The sequence below is a fragment of the Hemicordylus capensis genome, chromosome 5 (assembly GCF_027244095.1).
Source record: "Hemicordylus capensis ecotype Gifberg chromosome 5, rHemCap1.1.pri, whole genome shotgun sequence".
Classification (NCBI taxonomy): Eukaryota; Metazoa; Chordata; class Lepidosauria; order Squamata; family Cordylidae; genus Hemicordylus; species Hemicordylus capensis.
Window position 1 is genome coordinate 108,943,806 of NC_069661.1, and position 22,072 is coordinate 108,965,877.

Sequence of the window (22,072 nt, forward strand, 5' to 3'; positions counted from 1 at the left end):
TTGATTATCTGCTCAAGTGCTAGGGCACAGGCTTTGCAGGTAGAAGGCATCAGCTTCTATTTCCAGTTGGAGGTCCCTAGATGGACTCCATATGAAGCAACTTCATACAGGTACTTCAAAAGATTTCTACATCTTCAAATGAAAGTAAGTAAGTGTGTGTGTGTGTGTGTGTGTGTGTGTGTGAGAGAGAGAGAGAGAGAGAGAGAGAGAGAGAGAGAAGAGAGAGAGAGAGAGAGAGATCCTGCTTAGAACTTACTAAGCATGGTGGCCATAATAACTATATCAAATTTCATCTCCTTAGTTTGCTGGGTGATGTCAAATTCCACAAAATCCTGTATCAGCGTATTTCATTTCTTCCATACAAGACTAGCACAGACAACCTGAGTTTTGTTTAGACACAAGACAGTTGGCTGACCTTTTATCTTTGCTTTCCAATTTAACCAACTGCAGATAAAGTTAACTACTTGAGAAACAATTTTCTCTACCACCTGGCAAGATGAATGTTCAGTGTTATTAGTAAGTTGACTGGGCAGTGGTTATGTCCATTTCACAGGAAGCAAACAGTATACAAGTTAAGTCATTTCTTCTGCTTAGCTCACAGTCCTGTGAAAGCCATTACTTATGAGTAGTCCTTTTGAAATGAATGGGAATTCTTTTAGTATACAATGTTTAACTGGGAGTTGGGATTCACAGTCTTATAGCTGAAATACATATGAGGAGAATTTTAGTGCAATGCTGTATTTAATGGACTGTACAATTTTAGATTGCAGGTGGAGTAATTACATGTATGAAAGCTCCGCCATATTACAGTCTGCTGCTCAGATTGGTTTTGCACATACAGGGAAGTTTTCTTGTTGTGTTCATTTTCCCTCTCTCACACTATACCATTTGTCACAGGAAGCTGTCTTCTACTGATCATTCGTTCATGTAAGTCAGGATCATCTTCTCTGACTAGAAGCAGCTCTTCGGGAATTCAGATGGGGTTTCCCCCCAGCTCCAACTGAAAATGCCAGAAACTGAACTTCAAACTTTCTGCATGCGAACCATGTGTTTGCCACTAAGCTATGGCTCCATCCCATTTGTGTTCTCTTGAATCACTGCTACCAAGTGTGGTGGGGCACAGAGGCGCCCTGCAGGTGGGGCGCACTGGGAATGTGCCCTGTTGCCCTGTGGGCCAATCCAATCCTGGGATGTATGAGTGTACAGGTGTCTAAACACTTGTACATGTGTTTCTGAGAATGATGATGCCTGTATTACTTTTAAAAGTGAACCTAGGTACAGGTCCTAGGTACAGGAATTGTACTGTTGTACCTGTGTTCACCACCACATTTTAATAACTGTACACTCATTGTCCGAGTGTTGAACATAAGGTGTGAATAGAGCTATTTTGTGTTTCAGCTCCTAGGAGGGCTGGCCTTGTTGTAGCAAGCATGACTTGTCCCCTTCGCTAAGCAGAGTCTGCGCTGGTTGCATATGAATGGGAAACTTGAGGTGTGAGAACTGTAAGATATTCCCCTTAGGGGATAGAGCCACTCTGAGAAGAGCAGAAGGTTCCAAGTTCCCTCCCTGGCATCTCCAAGCTAGGGCTGAGAGAGATTCCTGCCTGCAACCCTGAAGAAGCCACTGCCAGTCTACATAGACAATACTGAGCTAGATGGACCTATGGTTTGACTCAGTATATGGCAGCTTTCTATGTTCCTTGTGTATATAGAGCCCCTGGTGGCGCAGTGGTAAAACTGCTGCCCTGTAACCAGAAGGTTGCAAGTTCAATCCTGACCAGGGGCTCAAGGTTGATTCAGCCTTCCATCCTTCCGAGGTCGGTAAAATGAGTACCCAGAATGTTGGGGGGGCAATATGCTAAATCACTGTAAACCGCTTAGAGAGCTTCTAGCTATAGAGCGGTATAGAAATGTAAGTGCTATTGCTATTGCTATTTTGATTTGTCAAAGAGTTTATTATTTTAAAAAATATGCAATTTTTTACTGTTCTTCTGTTTTGAACTTTTCAACTTTTAAATTGAAATCCACTAATGTTCTGTTTATGCTCTGTGTTACAGTGATAAGCTTGCAATTTATTTGGAAACATGTTATTTTGGCATCTAAATTCACATTTACCTTTTTTTACTATACAAGCAGTAAAGAGAATGGGGAAAATAAAATGAAAAAAGACAAGAATTGTATTATTAATGGTGTAAGATGTAGGAGTTAAACTTTGACACAATAAATTCAGCTGACAAGAGCTAAGAATTCAACATGAAACTACTTTCACAATTCCCTGCCCCTGAAAAATGAGCATATTGGAGAAAGGTTGGAGTGCTCTTAGAGTCTCTGCAGTCTCTCTGCCTAATCCTGTTGGAACATTTACAGCATCACAGGATGTCTCCTTTGAATGTCAAGATTAAGAACATAATCCTCTAAAATTTGGCTCACTTGCACACTAGTTATGTTTGTCTTTTATTCTTCCTGCTTTCACTCTTTCCCTGCCATTCTTTCTTTTATTCCCCCCTTCCTTTCTCAAAACGAGACAGGCTTTTACCATGCACATCTTTAATACAAAAATCTCATATTAGAATGTCTAAGACTAAAGCTTACTACGATAACAGATGCTCACTTGGTTGGAAGGTATATCTGATTGAAGTAAGGAAAACACTTGCTAAATAAAGGGGGAAATTAGGAACTGAGTTGCACTCGATTATACTCATATTATACTGCAGTCCACCAATACTGGCAGATGAATGTGTGAACTTACTCCACTGAAAAACACTGGCCGACATCCTGACTGATGAAGTATGAATGCTTTGAGCCCCTGCAGGTATTAACCTTAGCTCCTGCACTCCTCCCTGGGTCCACGTACTATTGCAGAAGAGGATATGGAATTCATAGTGCTCTCTGCACTCTGGAACTGCTCTGTAAGACTGAAAACATGTCACTAAGCTCTCTTTCCCACCTAGGATTCCTGCTCCATTCTAGTGAATAAAAAGTAATACCAATCTATATTAGGGCACTACAATGGTTTCTAAGCTTTCCGACTTCAAGGAAACCCTTTCCTTATTAACCTGCCTGCCATGGAACATGTACTGTACTCTGCCACGGAACACTTGCAAAGGATTCTGGGATGGTTCTAGTATGTGTCCATTCTGTTCACATGGAGTGTTGGTCAGGTCTGTTGGGTCTGCCTGTAGTGTTGGATCTGTGATAGCATATTCACAATCCCACATGCAAGGTGCCACAGGCTATTGTAATCAGGGTTGATAAAAATCTATGATTAAAAATAATCAGATTTTTAAATTTAACATCATTTTTATTTATATCAGATTTTTTAAAATTCAAAATTGGTTTTTTTTTCATAAAGAACCTAGTCAAAGATATAATCATGGATATTAATCATAATTATATTCTATGAACTTAATTAACAACATTATGTGAACATAGTTAGCAGTATATCGGGATAAGAGATAACAGACCTGATCAATCCTATTCTGCAGGTGGTGAACATGCAGCACACACAGAGAATCAAGCCTTTACTCCTCCTGCCCCCAGCCCAGTGCAAAGCAGGGACGGGGGGTGGGGGCGGTGGCAGCTCGAAGTTGGAGAGGGGATACATTTAAGGGTGGGAGAGATCTTACCCCCTGCTCGTGCTGCACTTTAAAAGGGTCCAGTGGGGTGGCAGCACACCTCCCTGCCCCCCACTTGCCTCGTCAGACCAGAAGTGATTGGAAGTACTCGGTGCCCAATGAGGCAATGGTCAGCAGGGAGGTATGCTGCTGCCCCTCCAGACCCTTTTGAAGTGTAGTGCCAGTGGGGGAAACAGGATGGGAGGGGTAAGTGTATCCTCCCCCACCCTTAAAGGTATCCCCCCCCCGCCTTTGAACCGGCCAAACCGCCAGTCTTTTGAACCTGTTTGGAGGCCCATAAAAGGGCCTCTGAACAGGTTCGTGCACATCCCTAGTGCAAAGACAAGGAATGTCAATAGATAAATATAGGATTTTGAGGGGTTGGAGTAGATCTGAGCAAGGAGCAGCAGCAGTCCAGATATAAATGCCCAAGATGGGGAGGGGAACAGAAAGTGAAAGCAACAGTCAACATATCCATGCACTCCTGAGGAAACCTTTTCCTGATTGTATCCTCCATTTTAGAAGGGAAACACCTATCATGACAGCAGGCTGTAGAAGAGACCTAATTTGGGAATATTTGAATGAAGTTCCTGTACCTGTGGGTAAAAAAGGCACCTGAAAACATATCTGTTTAGTAAGGCTTCTAGTTTATAGTTTTAAAGCTTTGGTTTTTAGAGTTTTTGTTGTATTTTTAAATTGCAACACATAAATTGTTTTAACTGTGTTAATGTTTTAATGGTGTTTAGATTGTGAACCAACCAGGGACTTTTTGTATGGAGTGGTATACAAATATACTAAATAAATGAACAAATAAATAAATGAAACAATAAATAAATGAACCAATAAATAAATGAACCAATAAATAAATAAATAAATGCACAAGAGTGCAACAATGAAATGCAAAGCCTGAATGAACCCTCATTATGAGAAGTGTGTACTACATCATTAAATGTAGTACGCACTTCTATATATTTAATTCTCCTAGATGTACCCATCGCTGATCCCATGCGTGGCAGCTCTTGCGAGAGTTCGCGAGTGAGCTGATGATTAGCAATGATTAGCAAATGAGGGAGTGGGGGAGAGAAATGGTGGCCCAGCGAATGGCTGACCACTGGTGGGGGGGAGAAGCAGCAGCCCAGCGAATGGCCGGCTGCTGGGCGGGGGGAGAAGCAGTGGCCCGGCAAACGGCTGGCTGCTGGGGGAGGACTAGGGGCACAGATGCTCTGCGCCAGGCCGGCTAGTTTAAATCATATCAACCCTGATCATAGTCATCAAATGGATGACTATACATGTGTAAACCAGTCCTATGTTGACAAGAACTCAGCTTATCTTTCCTTTTCAATGTATGCAGAACTTGCATTCTCAGAACTAACTCAGTACCTCTGTTCATTTATTTTATTAATTAATTAAAAGATTTAATATTCCTCCCAATCCACAGACTCAGTTGATGATAATAAATAATAAGTCCACTAATATTGCAACATCACAGTGCCTACATAAAGGCTCACAGTCTAAAGGTGGGTGAAGAGCAAATACTATGGATAAAGCCTAACAACAACAAAAAGATGAGCCTCTTCAAGCTACACTGAAGCCTGGGTGGAGGATGCCCAGGAAGGAGCCCCACAACCACTGGAAGGTTAATAGACCAGAAGGCACCTTGCACTGCAAGGAGATCATGGAGGGCAGGGAGGTAAAGCAGAGAACTGTTGAGAATCTAGGGAAGAGGTGGGGAATGAGGTGAGGAGCAAATCCAGCCCTTAAGGAGAAAAGCAGACCTACCAGCAGGGAATGGAATGCGGCAGTTTAGCCCTGCAGCAGGAAGTGGCCATATGACTGAGAGTGTGTGGCAGACACTGAAGAGAACATACCACAGGTTACTGGGTATTGGCTTAAGGGTGATGCCAGGGCTGACCCTCCTCTTACTGGAGGAGATCTGGTCTTGTGGTAGCAAGCATGACCTGTCTCCTTTGCTAAGCAGGGTCTTCTCTGGTGGCATATGAATGGGAGACGATGTGCATGAGGACTGTAAGATATTCCCCTTAGGAGATGGAGCTGCTCTGTGAAGAGCATCTGCATGCTTGCATGCAGAAGGTTCGAAGTTCCTTCCCTGGCATCTCCAAGATAGGGCTGAGAGAGATTCCTGCCTGCAACCTTGGAAAAACCGCTGCCAGTCTGTGTAGACAACACTGAGCTAGATGGACCAATGGTCTGACTTGGTATATGGCAGCTTCCTATGTTCCTAAAAGGCAGAACATATTAAAAAGCAGCCCCAAAGCAACAAGCTATCTTGGAACTAAAGCAAGATAAACCTGCCTGGGCCAGGAGTGGAAGAAAAACATACTTATGTATGGGACTGCAGTGTTGGAGAAACTGTACCAATAAACTGATTCTTTCAAATCCGAGGATAGGCTATGATGATATGACATGGCTCATCCTCTGTGGGGTAATCAATTTCTTTTATATTGGAAAATCGCAAGAGAGATCAGTTCCGGATAGTGGATTTGTTGCCACTATACCCAGTGATTTGGGTCTGGAAAAGAGAACCCCTTTAAATGGATAGGCTTTGTGGGAGATACACCTTAAGAGGCATTCTCAACCAATCAACAAGGCAAGTTTCTACAATACAAGATGTGGGCTTTATTCCCTTATTAAAGGATTACAGGGCAAAACTCAAGGAAAATGCTTAGATATATGCAGTAGAAACAAGGCGAAACCCAAATGCTGCAATCTTACTATCCATAGTTTAATGTATCTCTGTTCCCTTGTCTCCTAGGAACACACTCTAAGACTAGTAATACTGTAATAATCCCCAGGGATCTTCTCAGACATGGCTGACACCTCCCTGAAGTCTTTCTCTCCTCAGAGATAACTGAACTTCCTCAGAAGGATAACTGCCAAAACCAACTTTGCCCCCACCCAAACACCTTCAGAATTCTGTTTGTAGAACTGACAGGTCTTCAAGGCATTCTGCCAACCCAGTTAGAACCCTTTTATTACAGATGGACTTCTAAACTCTTCTTGAATAAGAGCTGGATCAAACAATACCATTCCCCCATCTTCTAAAGAGGGAGGCATGTGCCCTCCAACCTGCCCTGCCCACCTGGGGCTGTGGCCCTGCATATCCACATGGAGATGGAATGTGTTAAATCTTTGGTGTGTGCAAAATCCTGCCTGCATAAACAAAAGCTATGTGACTGGATTCCTTAAATAATACACAGAGAACAGCACGGCTTACTCCATGCTATGTGATGGGATAGATTGGACTCTGTGACATCATCTGATGGAGCCCTGAGAGAGGCAGAGGTCAGAATGGGGAACATTCCAGTGATCACGGACAACTAAGGAAAGTGCAAGTAGAAAAAGGTAAAAATCCTTGGTTTATAGTAAGAGTTAAGTAGACAAGCAATGCACAGGAGGAAGAGAAGAAATGGCATAAGGGAGAAAGTTAAAAGGTAAGTAGAAAAAAATTGAACAGAATACAGTAGGCTTGAGAAAGCCAGGGTAAGGAACAGATGACTTTAGTAGAGAATGCTTTCCCAGCCAAAAGGCCGAGTACTACAATCTAGAGGAGTGATGTGATCAGGGTGAAGTGCAGAAAAAATGTGGCAGGTGGCAGAGTTGAGCACAGATTAAAGTGGCTTGAGAGATAGGGGAGAAAGAATGATTGCCAGCAAGTTATGATGACAATCAACAGAAGAAACAATAATATTTTAGTGATATCAATCGAAAGAGAAGCAAGGATCTTAGAAGAAGGTGACTGGATAAAATAAAGCAAGAGAGCTTAGACACAGAATGAACCCACGGGGGGGGGGGGGGATGAGTCAACAATAACTCCTAACTTTTGAACTTGGGGAGTGGCAGCAATAGTAACTAGGGATGTGCCAACTGATTCAGGTGCAAATTGATTTGTAACCAAATTTAGCTGATTTGGGTGATTTGGGAATAGAACAAATCACCCCTGTGGTCCATTGGCTAGATTCAGGTCCAAATTTAATCTTGATGGATTTGATCCAAATCGATTCGAGATTCAGATTCCCAATTCACCCAGATTCCCAGCTTTCATTTAAAAATAAAAAAGCTAAGTTCTAGCCCTTGTAGAAGTGGAATTATGGAACATAATGTATGGTCACTACTTTTTAAGTGTTTGGATTCTTTGGTGTATAATAACTTTTCCTCATAACGAATCCCTATGAGGATTAATTACACACCTTCATTTCTTCTATTCATTTTGACTGTCTTTTAGACAGTGCCAGTTGTCAACTGCCATGTGCCAACTACACCCCCCTCCCATCCGCAAGGCAGTGGGGTACTACTCAGTTTATGTTCTAGGATCCCCCCCCCCAGTATTTAGGCTCTTTGGTGTCTAATAACCCTTCCTCATATTGAATCCCTAGGAGGATTCATTACACACCAAAGAGTCTAAACACCTCAAAAATTCCTAAAATATAAACTGAGTACCCAGTGGCTTGCAGGTTGGAGTGTAGTTGGCACTTGGGATGCCACAACTTCCCCACCCCCACCCACAAAGCAGTGTGGTCAATATGAACAGAAGAAATGAAGGTGTGTAATGAAGACACCAAAGAATCTAAACACTTCAAAAATTACTAAAAAATAAACTGAGTAGCCCTGTGTGTGTGTGTGTGTGTGTGTGTGTTGTCATTGCCACATAGCAGTTGACACTCTCCTATGTCAGTCAAAATGAAAAGAAGAAATGAAGGAAAAGTTATTAGACACCAAAGAATCCATATACTTGGAAAATAGTGACCACACATTTTGTTCCATAACTTCATTTCGACAAGGGCTAGAGTTTAACTTTTTTTTTTTTTAATGAAAGCTGGGGATCTATGTTAGGGTTAGGATAGTGGAGGAAGGATAAGTGGAGGGGACTGGGTAGACTGCTGTTGTTAAGATGGAGCCTCCCTTCATCTTAAATGTTATGCCTTTTTTCAAATTGAAGGGGGGCAGGTGTGTGCTGCGAGTGCTCTGCTTACTATTTCTGCCCCTCTGCCATGTTTTAGAAATTGCTAGCGGCAACTGGGCAAGGATGAAACAGTGCCAGGTATCCAAGAGAGCTCTATCAGGCCTCTTTACAAAGTAAGCACCTGGCCCTCTCCTTTCTTCTTTTCCTTCTGTCTTCATTACCCAAGTCTCTTTTCATCTGTAATTTTCATTCTGTAATTTTCATTCTGAGCTTTCCCTTTAGGATCACTGGTGAGTACTCATTGCAGACTATCTGCTCATTTATGAATGAATTGGCTTTTTTTGGAATAGGAGCTTCTTTCCCTCCCATGCCCCATTTGGTTGCTTGATGCTTTGAAGATTACAGGTGGTGTCTGTACAAATGTACAGGGACCTTCACCAAGCCAAATGTCTTTTGTGGGTTTACCTTCTTCTCTTGACCAGTCCTTGACCAATTTTCTTTGGATCTAGGAGCCAGACCCAAAATTTAAAAGCCAAACAATGAATATTTGACAAAATTACCAGAAATAATGATGGACTTTTTGGAGGGAGGGTAAATGGGTTTCTCTTTATCCCCTTTATAAACATCATACTTAGAAGGAAAAAGGGCTGCCTGGGACAAAGATTTTATCACAATCTTTTGAATCTGTGCGATTCAAGTGCTTCAAATTTGAACTGAATCACCCCTTAAAAGGGCAGTTTGATTTGAATTCGATTCAGGAGCCATGGGCACATTTTAAAAACAATTCACACACACACACACACACACACACACAGACACACACACGGTTTTAAAAGGTGCCAAAACAGGGTCAAATTGATTCACATTCAATTTTGAATCAAATTTTCAAGCCATATTCAAATTCAAAATGAATTTTTGGAATTTGAGACAAATCTGAAACAAAGAGAAAAATTCATTTCATGCACATCTCTTAACTTTAGCTCTGAAAATCCTAGTCTATGCACCGCTGTTAGAATTCTAGGTGCCAAGGCTCCCTGGCACCTGGGATTTGTCAAGCCCTGCTCTTGACCATATACTGTTAAGCAACTTCATCACAAAAATATTCAAGTCTTCCCCTCAGTTCTCCCAAATTAAAAAAAATCCAGCTTTTTGACACATGCCAACAGCTCTGTATGTGTAGGCCACAATGGTGCACATATACATAGTGTGCATGCACATGTATGGGTGCATACATGTATTCTGTTGACAAAGTATTTAAGAAAATGGATTTCCCTATGCCTTTCCCCATATGCTCACTTTGATTGTAATTTCTTGGTTCTTGTGCACTCTCTCTCAAGCATCATAGGGAATTGTCGACATGAGTGAAAAAATGGATTGCCTTTACTTTGGCAGGGAAAAATTGGAAACCGTTTTTTGGAGGGATGAAGCAGTGGGAGAACTTAGCAAGAAACAATTGAAAAAGGACATTATTTGGAGAGTATTTAGGACTTAGACACTATTGATCCCTTGTGTTCAGCTGGTGCCTTGGGATGGGGAGTGGGGTTTATTCTCAAATAATCATGTATGCTGCAGCAACAGAGGAGGAAGCAAAGAACTGACTTTGTGTTTGAGACTCAGACTCTATGTCTGTCTTGGTTTGTGGTCTTTGGCAAGTCACTTGTCTCTGTTTTGTCCAGTCCATTGTTTTCCTCTTGTTTGTCTTCAGCAGCTGGTATTCAGTGATATGCTTCTCATGGAAGGACATGGCAGTTCTATTAAGCTAGCATGACTGATAAGAAGGTCTTCTATGAGCAGAGATGTAATGGAGCATGATGGAGCTTTGGATGGGTGAAGCTAAGAAACTATATGGTAAGCACGGCTTATGAGGATGGGTGGAACACGTAGCATGCCTGCTTGTTGGAGGCACCAGCTGCCCTGGCACCAACAGCACAGAAAATGCAGATTCTAGATTGGATGGGAAGAAAGACAATGAAGAGTTCCTGCCAACATAAAACTGCTTCAGAAAAACATCATGTGTGTCAACACATTGGTATCTTGAATGGGTCATTGCTTATCTACCGGCATATATCTAACTTTCAAATTAAGTCACCTCAAATGGAATGCACTGCAGTGGAATCAGTTCACACATTCACTCACCAGTCACAAAGCATACAGTGAATCAAGTGTCAAGAAATCAAATGATGTGCCTAAATGTATGAAGCTACCATTAAGTTACACTTTGCATATACCGACAGTGTAACTGACTTTGTGGAAATCCTGTTTCCTCGCCCACTGCAAGCAGCAGCCAATATTGTGGAGCAGGGGGTGAAGAAATGTAGTATGTCTTGACATATGAGATAAACCACATTAGATGTTACAGGGGGAGAGGAAACAACTAGTGTTAACATCTATCTTGGACCTAAAATTGCTTATGTGAAGCAGTTCAGACACTGGGAATGCACTATATAAATGCCAGTTATTATCAACAGCATCTCTCCCCACCCCCATCCAATCCATGTCTTTCTAAGGAAAAAAAAGTGGTAGCAGATATTCTCTGCAAATGTTCCTATAGTTTTAAATCCTCCAGATACCTCTAAATCATCTTTCAACCACTGGAGGAGACTAATCACTAAAGAACATCTGGACTGCAGGTTCTCCGAGGTCCTCGTTATTTACTTGTTCTACTTCATCCATCACAGAGTGCTGCACAGACTTGAAACATTACGTTAACAACAAATAACGTATTATATCAACAAGCGACATGATTGTATTAATATGGCAAGAAAGACACAATTTCTCCCAACTTGTTTACAGAATCATGAGTTTCTAATTGGGCACACATGTCCTTGGCACGTACAACTTTCATATGAGGCCAGTGTATATTTACACTCTTACCCAGCAAATATTGTTACAAATGGGAACTGAGGGTGGTCAGGGGTATGTATATGTATCTAAGTTAATGATGGCATCTTGGCAGCACTGACCACCCTGCCTCCCCTTCCCCCCCATGTTTGTTCTTGGTGCTTAGTCTTTTTTCGTGATTGTTATCTTTGCAAGTCCAACCTTGTGGGCCACAAGGTCACATAAAAATAACAACTTAAAATATTTTCTCTTGACACAGACATCCAATTTGCTCAATAAAGGGATAAAAAAGCAAGTCACTCAAATAAAATTGGCTATGGATCAGAAAACATGCCTGCCAAATTAGACGGTTAGATATCTGTAATCAGTTTTGGAGAAAAGTATGAAGTATATATTTGAACACCCTCTCTCTCTCTCTCTTGATATTGCATATAAAGTTGCCAGACCCAAAATTTGTCCATCTAGATGCCAGACCATTTAAATCTAAATGCCAGACCATTTGTCCATCTAGCTCAGTACTATGTATACTGACTAGCAACAGCTTTCCAGGCTTTTCTAAAGGAGGTCTTCGCTGCTCTACCTGGGCTCTTTTGCTTGCAAGACATATAGGAACATAGGAAGCTGCCATATACTGAGTCAGACCATTGGTCTATCTAGCTCAGTATTGTCTTCACAGACTGGCAGCAGCTTCTTCAAGGTTGCAGGCAGGAACCTCTCCCAGCCCTACCTTGGAGATGCCAGGGAAGGAACTTGGAACCTTCTGCTCTTCCCAGAGCAGCTCCATCTCCTGAGGGGAATGTCTTACAGTGCTCACACATGTAGTCTCCCATTTATATGCAACCAGGGTAGACTCTGCTTAGCTAAGAGGACAAGTCATGCTTGCTACCACAAGATCAGCTCTCCTCATTACCACTGAGTTTTGGCCCTTCCCCACTAATGCAAATCATTGCTGCTTTCATTCCCAGATGTTGAGTCAATGGGATGCTGTGCTTACAACAGGTAGAACTTGTGACCTACCAAGTGTAGTAGCCAGCCATGTATGGTGGCCCAGAAAGAGCTCCAAGAACTCAGGTTTTGCTGACAGCCTGGGCTGCAGACACAGTAAGATGCTCAGTAAACTGGCTGGTTGTTTGGCTTGGTGGTCACAGGCCTAAGGTAGAGTGTGAGTGTGGATGTGTTCTAATGTGGCCACTTGTATTGTCACATATTGTGACAATATGTTCATTTATGAATCTCACTTGGAACCCTTTGCCAAAAGTCACTCTTTCTCAACCTAAATTGAGAGGATAAAATGAAATAACCCTGTATTAGAGAGGGCCATATTAATGTCAAAGCACACTCAGGGGCGTAGCAAGGTTGGAGTGGGCCCAGAGATAAGATTTTAAAATGCACCCCCCCTCACTGAAGCTCAGCTCATGAAGTAAAGAAATCTTAAATGAGGCTGAATAGTGGTAACAAAAAGCATATATATTATGTGCCACAATAGAACATCATCCTAAATTATTTTTAAAAAGATTTTGTAAATTGTGGACGATGGAAGGGCTCTGTACCAAAGGGCTCTGTACCAGAGGACTGGAGAGAGTAAATGTAACACCGATTTTCAAAAAGGGATCCAGGGGAGATCCGGGAAATTACAGGCCAGCTAGCCTAACATCCGTTCCAGGCAAATTGATGGAAAGCATCCTCAAGGATAAAATTGTAAAGCACCTAGAAGAACAGGCCCTGCTGGGAGTGAGCCAGCATGGCTTCCGCAAAGGTAAATCTTGCCTCACCAACCTTTTGGACTTCTTTGAGAGTGTCAACAAGTGTGTGGATCAAGGTGATCCAGTTGACATAGTCTACCTGGACTTCCAAAAAGCTTTTGACAAAGTTCCTCATCAAATGCTCCTGAGGAAACTTAGCTGTCATGGGATAAAGGGACAAGTACATGTGTGGATTGCTAACTGGTTGAAAGACAGGAAACAGAGGGTAGGTATAAATGGAGAGTTTTCACAATGGAGGGAAGTAAGAAGTGGGGTCCCCCAGGGATCTGTACTGGGACCGGTGCTTTTTAATGTATTCATAAATGATCTAGAAGCAGGGGTAAGCAGCGACGTGGCCAAATTTGCAGATGATACCAAACTCTTCCGGGTAGTGAAATCTCAAGCGGATTGTGAGCAGCTCCAAAAGGATCTCTCCAACCTGGGGGAGTGGGCGACAAAATGGCAAATGCAGTTCAATGTTAGCAAGTGTGAAATGTTGCACATTGGGACGAAAAACCCCAACTTCAAGTATATGCTGATGGGATCCGAGCTGTCGGTGACGGACCAGGAGAGGGATCTTGGGGTTGTGGTTGACAGCTCGTTGAAAGTGTCGACTCAATGTGCGGCAGCTGTGAAAAAGGCAAATTCCATGCTAGGGATCATTAGGAAGGGGATTGAAAATAAAACGGCTAACATTTTAATGCCCTTATACAAAACTATGGTGCGACCACACTTGGAGTACTGCGTACAGTTCTGGTCACCACATCTTAAAAAGGACATTGTTGAATTGGAGAAGGTACAGAAAAGGGCAACCAAGATGATCAGGGGACTAGAGCACCTTTCCTATGAGGCAAGACTACAACACCTGGGGCTTTTTAGTTTAGAAAAAAGACGACTGCGGGGAGACATGATAGAGGTCTATAAAATCATGCATGGTGTGGAGAAAGTGGAGAGAGAGAGATACTTTTCCTTCTCACACAGCACTAGAACCAGGGGTCACTCCATGAAATTGATTGCCAGAAGGTCTAGGACCAACAAACGGAAGTACTTTTTCACACAACGTGTGATCCACTTGTGGAACTCTCTGCCACAGGATGTGGTGACAGCCAACAACCTGGATGGCTTTAAGAGGGGTTTGGATGACTTCATGGAGCAGAGGTCTATCAATGGCTACTAGTCGGAGGGCTGTAGGCCACCTCCTGCCTCAAGGGCAGGGTGCCTCTGAGTACCAGTTGCAGGGGAGTAATGGCAGGTGAGAGGGCATGCCCTCAACTCCTGACTGTAGGCTCCCAATTGGCATCTGGTGGGCCACTGTGCGAAACAGGATGCTGGACTAGATGGGCCTTGGGCCTGATCCAGCAGGGCTGTTCTTATGTTCTTATGAAGTCATTTAATGGTACTAGAGAAAGACATGCTGTTCTGGTAGCTCCAGGTCTTAACACTCATATCAGTTTCGGAGGATAAATACAACTGAAGAAAGCCCAGGCGGGTGCGTGGCTGGGGGAGTCAGTCATGTGACTTGCCTCTGGGGGGCCCCCAAGGCAGTTGGCCCCCAGACAACAGTCTCCCCTTGCCCTATTATAGTTACGCCCCTGAGCATACTCTTTCCATGGGGAAGGTATCATTTTCTCCATTTTGGCATTCCTACTTCAAGATTTTAAGTAGCAGAGCTTGAGAAGACCTTCTACCTGAGATTTTGGAAAACCACTGCTAATCAGGGATGGCAGTTCTGGTCTAGAGCGACCAACTAGCTTTGTAAGAATAAGGCGGCGTCTTATATCCTCAAACTTCTCCTCAGTCTGCAGTGTCATGTTATCTAAAATAATCAACACCAGATTACATTTAGATTACTACAAATTTTCTTCTTTTGGAAAAATACAAAAGCCCTTGTGTTAGGTAGCTACAGCCATCACACAGGGCAATTCTAGGTTATTTTATTTACTTTAAATCATTTATATCCCACTTTTAGTAACCAGTTCCAACAAAGCAGCATATAACTGTGAAAGGTTATTTTATTTCACTGCATAATGCGGCATAATGCCTAAGAGACTGAGCAGCAAATCAGAACTGACCTAACTCAAATTTTGCCTTGGCCATGAGATATCTCTAGGGAGCCTTAGACAAGCTACTCCATCTCAGCCTCAGCTTCCCAGGTGCAACATGGGACATGGGCAAGTATGGAATATGGCGAGTATTGGCCTTCCAGCCAACATTCCCTTTGCAAGGAGAAATGCACATTGGACATGTTTAAGGCACCATGCCCTTTAAAATAAGTTTTCCTGCCCTCTGCTAAAGGAACTCTGCACATGTTCAAAAGATCTCAAGGTGATAGAATTCTTGAAAATAAAAAACTGGCAACCATTTGGAAGGCAATACTGAACAACACCCAACTATTTTGACATTTATTAAGAGAAGTAGCAATATAATTTTACAATAATGTTTAAAGGGGTAAGGGATAAAGAATATTCTTCCCAATTCCAGAAATTTTGACACAATCCATACTGATCTAGGGCTTTCACTTATGCTGACAAATTGTAAAAGCAAATTAAAGTATAAAAATAATCCCTTTTGAGGAATAATTTTCCCACAAGAGGTTAACATCTGATATCTGGGATGCAAGGTTAATTAATGTAATTTAACATGCATCAAGGGAACCTGCAACACAGGGAAATTAACAACTGTGTGATCATCACTTAAAGCTGGGCTTCTTTATGTCTTTCATCTCAAACTAAAGGAGCTGGAGAGCCCATAAATCCCACCATCACAGAGTAAATATAGAATCCTTCAGGAAACACCACCATATTCAGATTTTTCAATCCAATATTGTCCCATATCTTCAACATTTTAAATATTAAAATAAAGACACTCTTGTGTACTTTAATAGCCCTCTTCCGTCTCCAAGGAGCACTGCGGCTTGAGCCCTTCATCCCTTCACTATCACACACTGCTGAATGCTTTCTCTCTACCTCATTTTCTCTGCTTCTGACAAGGCACACTAAAAAGAATGACATTATAGTCCAAAGATATTTAACAATCTACTCCTTTGTACAACTGCAGGCACTTAGTATTCAAGCCTTGTACAGAACTGTCCCATGAGCAGTGGTGGGCCTACTAACCACATTCACCAAAGCTGATGCACCTGCTGACCACACCACCACAAGTGGTCACTATGCACCTGTCCACTCCACCATGGGTGGCCATGTGTTTGGTATTTGAGTACAAAGGGGCCTCCACATGCATAGCTGTCTGCAGAGGGTTGCAGATCAACACAGATTGCATAGTCATTCAGCAATATGGCTAGAGGGTTCATTGAAGATGATGGCCTAGGATGCATCAGCATTAGTGGTAGCCATTAGCATGGCTATCCTGTCTGAATATGTCAGAGGGTTTCCTGAACAGGTTTCCGTGTCATTGGAATCTATCATCATATAGTCCAAGGGTTCGCAACCTGTAGTCCTCCAGAAGTTGCCGATTTATTGTGCCTGGGGATGATGGGAGTTTAGTTCAACACCATCTGGAGGGCCACAGGTTGGGAATCCCTGTTACAGTACAGCTGCAGGGACACCTTAAGTGGCTTGATTAACAAGCAGAAGGTTGGCAGTTCAAATCCCCACTGGTACTATATCGGGCAGCAGCAATATAGGAAGACGCTGAAAGGCATCATCTGATACTGCATGGAAGGAGGCAATGGTAAACTCCTCCTGTATTCTACCACAGAAAACCACTGGGCTCTGTGGGTGCCAGGAGTCGAAATCAACTGGATGGCACACTTTACCTTTACCTTACAGTTGCAGAGTAAAAACCACTAGGAGACACCCCTTCCATGCCTAAGAACTGCCCAGAATCCACTAACAGCACTCCACTGGCTACTAGGATATTGTAATCATGAAAGAAGCCACGCCCAGCCGAATTCTCCCTTCCATGCAGCCCACAGAGGCACATAAGCCCTCCTATGGTGTGGGTATGTCCAGGAATGGGGCTTCCATGTGGCAAAGTGAGGTGGTTGCTCCAGGCAGCAGATTACTGGTGCAACAGAAAGGTGGCAAGTTGCCCTTCTGCCTCCTATTCTTTTTTAAAATGGGGGAATATAGAGAGGAGGGTCCGCACAAGGGGGTAGCATTTGGCATCTTGCTTTGAACCACTAGTTGGTGTGCCCTTTGGTGGATCATAAGCCTAAGGTTATTATGGTATGTTTAATATTATGTTCTTACAGTTAATCTGGCTGTACTCGGCTACAAATTCAGACACACTCATTTATTAGCTGGATAGGCTGCTTTGCGGGCAGGGGGATGGAAAGCAGTGCTCTGGCATTTTGAGTTCATGTACAGTTCCACACATGTGCACATTCACCATCATAGTCAGATATTTATTTTATTTACTAGCTATGATAGCTGAGGCCCCCAAAGCATACTTTAAAATAATAAAAAGGATGATACAATGAATATATATATGAATAGCCAGGGTTTACTGCCCTGAACTCCTTGGAGGGGAATCCAGATGAAAATGTAGCAAAAAATTAATATAGTGAAAGGAGCGATGTTATACAACCACCCTCTAAAATATCTCCAGTCTTTCAGAATCTTTTCCCAGTTTAGAAAATGCTCTTCAAAAAAAAAAAGAAGAAAAAGATTTTAATTTAATTGTTGAAATAAAAGCTGGGAGATAGCTGGTCTGATCTGACTGTTTAAGTAGAGCTCCCTATTGACTAGGTGCTACCACTTGAATCCTCATATTCCCTTGCAGATACTCACTCAGTGGGAAACCCAAAGCAAGATCTCTTCAGATGATCTTAAGACTCTAGAGACTCAAGCGAAAGGACTGAAATTCTATTTTGAGCGTGTGCACAAACTGGCAAAACAGAGACAAAACAGGAACAGTGATTTACCACAGACAGGTAATACAAATGAGGTTCCATCCCAGGTGAGTCAAGACAGTTGGAGCATATGATATGCAAGCCACTTGAAAGCAGGTTCAGAAAGGCATACTCACTGCTGAGTAATTTTTATCTGTTTGCCACACAGATTATTTGATTTTTCACCTTGGGTACTCCTTGAATCTACACTAAAGTTAATTAGTATGCAGAGCTGACAACGGTATAGAGCAATTACTAGAGCTTTTTTTAACATCCTAATTCTTTTTTTCACCCTCTTAAAAAAATAAGCTCTGAACACAACCATTAAGTGAGCAGGAGGGGACAGTGACTCACTTTGATAAACAGATACACAAAACAACCGAGGGAAATGAAGATGGGTGACACAGAAATGCAAGGATACACTGGAGATAGAGAAATCATCAAAGAGATAAACAGTGCAGACTTTTGTGATTGAAGAGACAGAAGAGCATTCAAACATATCAGTTCTCTGTACAAACAGTTGTCAGCATCAGGCCATGCCCACTGCATTATACATTGGCCAACGTGTGCAAATATATTTCTTGCTTTCAGCTGGGATTAGAAGAAAACAAAAGAGCCAGACTGAAATTAATAGATGTTGATAAACTAGTTTATAGTAGAGAATTACATTGGTGTCATGTATAATTGTTGGGAAAACCTGAAGGTACAAAAGAGTAAACACAATGCCTGAAAAACATGAATATAAATGAAGGGAGTAATGAATATTAGTAGCAAATTCACAGGGTCATGATGGATTAATCTCTGGAGCAGCTGGGAAACAGGACAAGCGATGGAAGAGAAAAAAATAACTGCAGGTGGAAATATTTTATTTCTTTTCTGCATCTAAAGGTAAAGTTGTGCCATCGAGTCAGTGTTGACTCCTGGTGCCCACAGAGCCCAGTGGTTTACCATTGCATCCTCCCGCGCAGTATGAGCTTTCAGCACCTTTCAGCATCTTCCTATATCACTGCTGCCCAATATAGTACCAGCAGGGATTCAAACCGGCAACCTTCTGCTTGTTAGTCAAGCATTTCCCTGCTGCACCACATTCCTGTCACAACTTGGCTCTAGTTAGATGACCTCTCTCATACCCCAGTATTTAGATTAGACTTAAGCTACATCAGAAAACTGTAGTGTGCAAGGCTCCAGAGTGTGCACCACTGGATAAGTTAGCGTTTTGAGGATACTGTACAGATAATTAAAATATATGAAAGGTACTTGAGAAACAAAGCTTCCATTAAAATTCTAGTTTACTTATATAGTTAAATTATACAACCTGCATGACCCCTAGCAGCTTTTATTGCTTCCACAACATGACCAGCACCTCCCCATCCTCAAAGAGGAGAGGCTCCTCCCCTCCCAACATATTGTATATATTACAATATATATAGTCTTAACATAGACATTGAAACAGAATTGATTACAAGAAGCACAACTGCACTTACAAAAGAGCCAGGTGCAGCAGCACAGCTATCACTGAGGGCAGGGTGGCGTCTGAGAGACTGTGGGTGTCCAGGGGCCACCTGCCACCTCTCCCAATCTCCCTGCACCGAGAACTCAGCCCCAACTCGCACCAGCCATGGCTGCTCAGTGAGGAGGAGCTGCCCCCATCAAAACAAGAACAGGTGGCCCCTTTGAGGCAGGCCTGTTCTCACTGGCACCAGCGGTGCCCTGCCTTACTGAGCCAATGCTCAGACATCATTAGGCTGTATCTGCCTGATCAGACAGCAGCCAGGTGGCAAAGGCAGGCAGCAGTGGTGGAGGGGATCCATCTTCAAATCTTGTCCCAGGACCCCCTCCAACCTTGCTGTGCCCCTGGCCAGCTGAGTTGCAAAAGCCACCTTACTCTGCATATGAATCTACCCTCTTTTATCCTAAAATTTCTCATGAGCAAGGTGCAAATCCTATTTTTTTTTAAAGTCAGATCTCGTCCTCTCAATATAAAACTAATTGTCACATCTTCCATTGTTCTATTGTTACCACTGAAATTTAATTAACCCTTTTCCTGTAGATTTTAATTCCTCACTAATCCTATATTTGAGGAATAGGGGAACAAACTGGATGAACTATCTTAAACTCATCCTGAAAAACATAAAACATTTCAGATTACAGCTAACGAGGTCATTTTCTAGGCCAAAGTTGAAGGTCTGGGTGGGGACATTCAAGGCACTCTTTCAGGTAACCTGGCCCCAAGCCATTTAGGACTTTAGAAGGTTAAAACCAGGAATCAAGTTCTGCTTTCTTTCCCCCATAACATTTAGGGCAATTTACTCATGTATTACCATTGTCACACTATGCATTCCTCTCTTCCCTCCAGCAGCAGCCAATGTCAGAGTGGAGTGGAAATATGTACAACGTGGTGTTACAACACTCATAAGCATACCTAAATGTCACAGGCACAAGGGGTTCAAATCCCAGCATCTCCAGGTCAGCAGAGTAATGGATTTCTTTTTTTTTTAATTGCAGAGTTGCTTTTGCTCAGTGACAGACCACATATTTGCATACAGAAAATCCTGGCTTCAATCCCTGGCATAGTCTGTTAAAAAGATTTAAGTAGCAATGCTAAGAAAGAGCTTGGCCTATGACCCTGGAGAAATATTGCCAGTCAGAATGGGCCAATGATCTTGTTCATTATACAGCAGCTTTATATGTACTCTTGCAAAAAAAGTAAAAAGAGGATCATGGAACAATATATTACCACAGCAGCAGGTGATGCATTCACAAGGACACAATTTAGGTAGTTTGGGATAATAGAGTAATAGTGTGAATTCAGCCTTAATCCTCATCTTCATGATAGTTATGGGTAGCTGGTAAAAAGACAGAACAGTATTCACATTTGTGTACCTGGTAGCAGGGGTGTAGCTATAATTGAGCAGATGGGCTCAAAGAACGTGGGTGGCCCAGCTCCTGCCTCCTCCAGCTCTACCGCTGCCTTTCATTATCTACCTCATTCCAAGGTGCCACTGGGGAAAGGGGTCAACACAGGACTTCTCTCCCCTAGCTAGGCCCCTGCTTGGAAGATTTACTCTGGTAGATGTAATCATGCATTAAGCATGGTCATGGTGTCCCTTCTGGGAAGGGGAGGGGCCTCTCTTCTTTGAAGACTGGAAGGTGCTGGTCTTGGAGTGTAAGGGATAAAATATGCTGGGGTAATCCGGCTGAGAGTAGAAAGCTTTTAGTAAGGCTCATACCTTAGTCCTGCCTGCACCTGGTCTGTGATTGGAAGAACTGTTTTCACTGATTGTCTCCTGCTCCTCCCTGCACTCTATCTCTGTTCCGACAAGAGAGACAAGGGAAGGGAATTTGCCTTGGTCTTCTTTCTGCTGGGCTTAAATAACTGGTAGGCATGGCACTGGCCCCTCCCTCCTCCTGGAAAACATTCAAGCCATGTTCCTTCTGGCACTGCATTACCCATTACTCTCTGTTGTGTCAGGTACAAGTCACTTGGGGTCCTTCAGGACATGGCTGCTCTCTCAGCTGGAGAGAATTGCTGGAGTTGGGGACTACCTTGCTATGTGTGATTTATTTACCTTGCTAGGATCCTGGACAGCAAGTAGAGAGGAAAGACAAGACTCAAGCTTCATCCCTTTAGGAGCTAACTGCATATTACACATACATGTATGTCACTGAGCCTCAATACTTTTTAATTTTTTTAAAATTAAAATCTGCTTTAGGAGGGAAGAATTTATCATGGAGAAGTGGCTATGAAGTGTGTGAGCCCAGAAGCTTTCCCCATCCACTGATTTCCTACTCCAAATGGACTTCCAGCAGCTTTATCTTCCCCTCCCTGTGAAATTTTCAAAACAGTAGGTTTGCCCCAAATATGATGAGATGATTTCATGGGGGTAAAGGCACTCATGGACAATTTGAAGCAGAGAAACAATGGGCACAGAAAAGGGTTTTGTTTCTCCTCCATTACTCCATTTCCAATATTTTTTCCACCTAACGAGGCTTTCCAATTAAATAAATTAAAAAATGGATGACATTTGCAATTAATGTGTAGTTAGCTCCATGTAGTACACAACAAACCTTTAGTAAACTGTTTAAGCTAACTAGAGTCTATG

At 42.6% G+C, this 22,072-nt stretch overlaps 1 protein-coding gene and 1 long non-coding RNA gene across 11 annotated transcripts in view; one reads left to right on the forward strand and one right to left on the reverse strand.

The window, feature by feature from the left end:
- PCDH7 (protocadherin 7) overlaps positions 1 to 22,072 on the reverse strand; it is a 557,215-nt gene that overhangs the window by 80,448 nt on the left and 454,695 nt on the right. The window lies entirely within an intron of this gene.
- LOC128326339 (uncharacterized) lies at positions 6,938 to 21,899 on the forward strand. The gene is made up of 6 exons (XR_008307990.1): positions 6,938 to 7,065; positions 8,632 to 8,707; positions 10,240 to 10,382; positions 17,861 to 18,011; positions 20,326 to 20,435; positions 21,683 to 21,899. It is a non-coding gene; the product is annotated as an uncharacterized LOC128326339 (long non-coding RNA).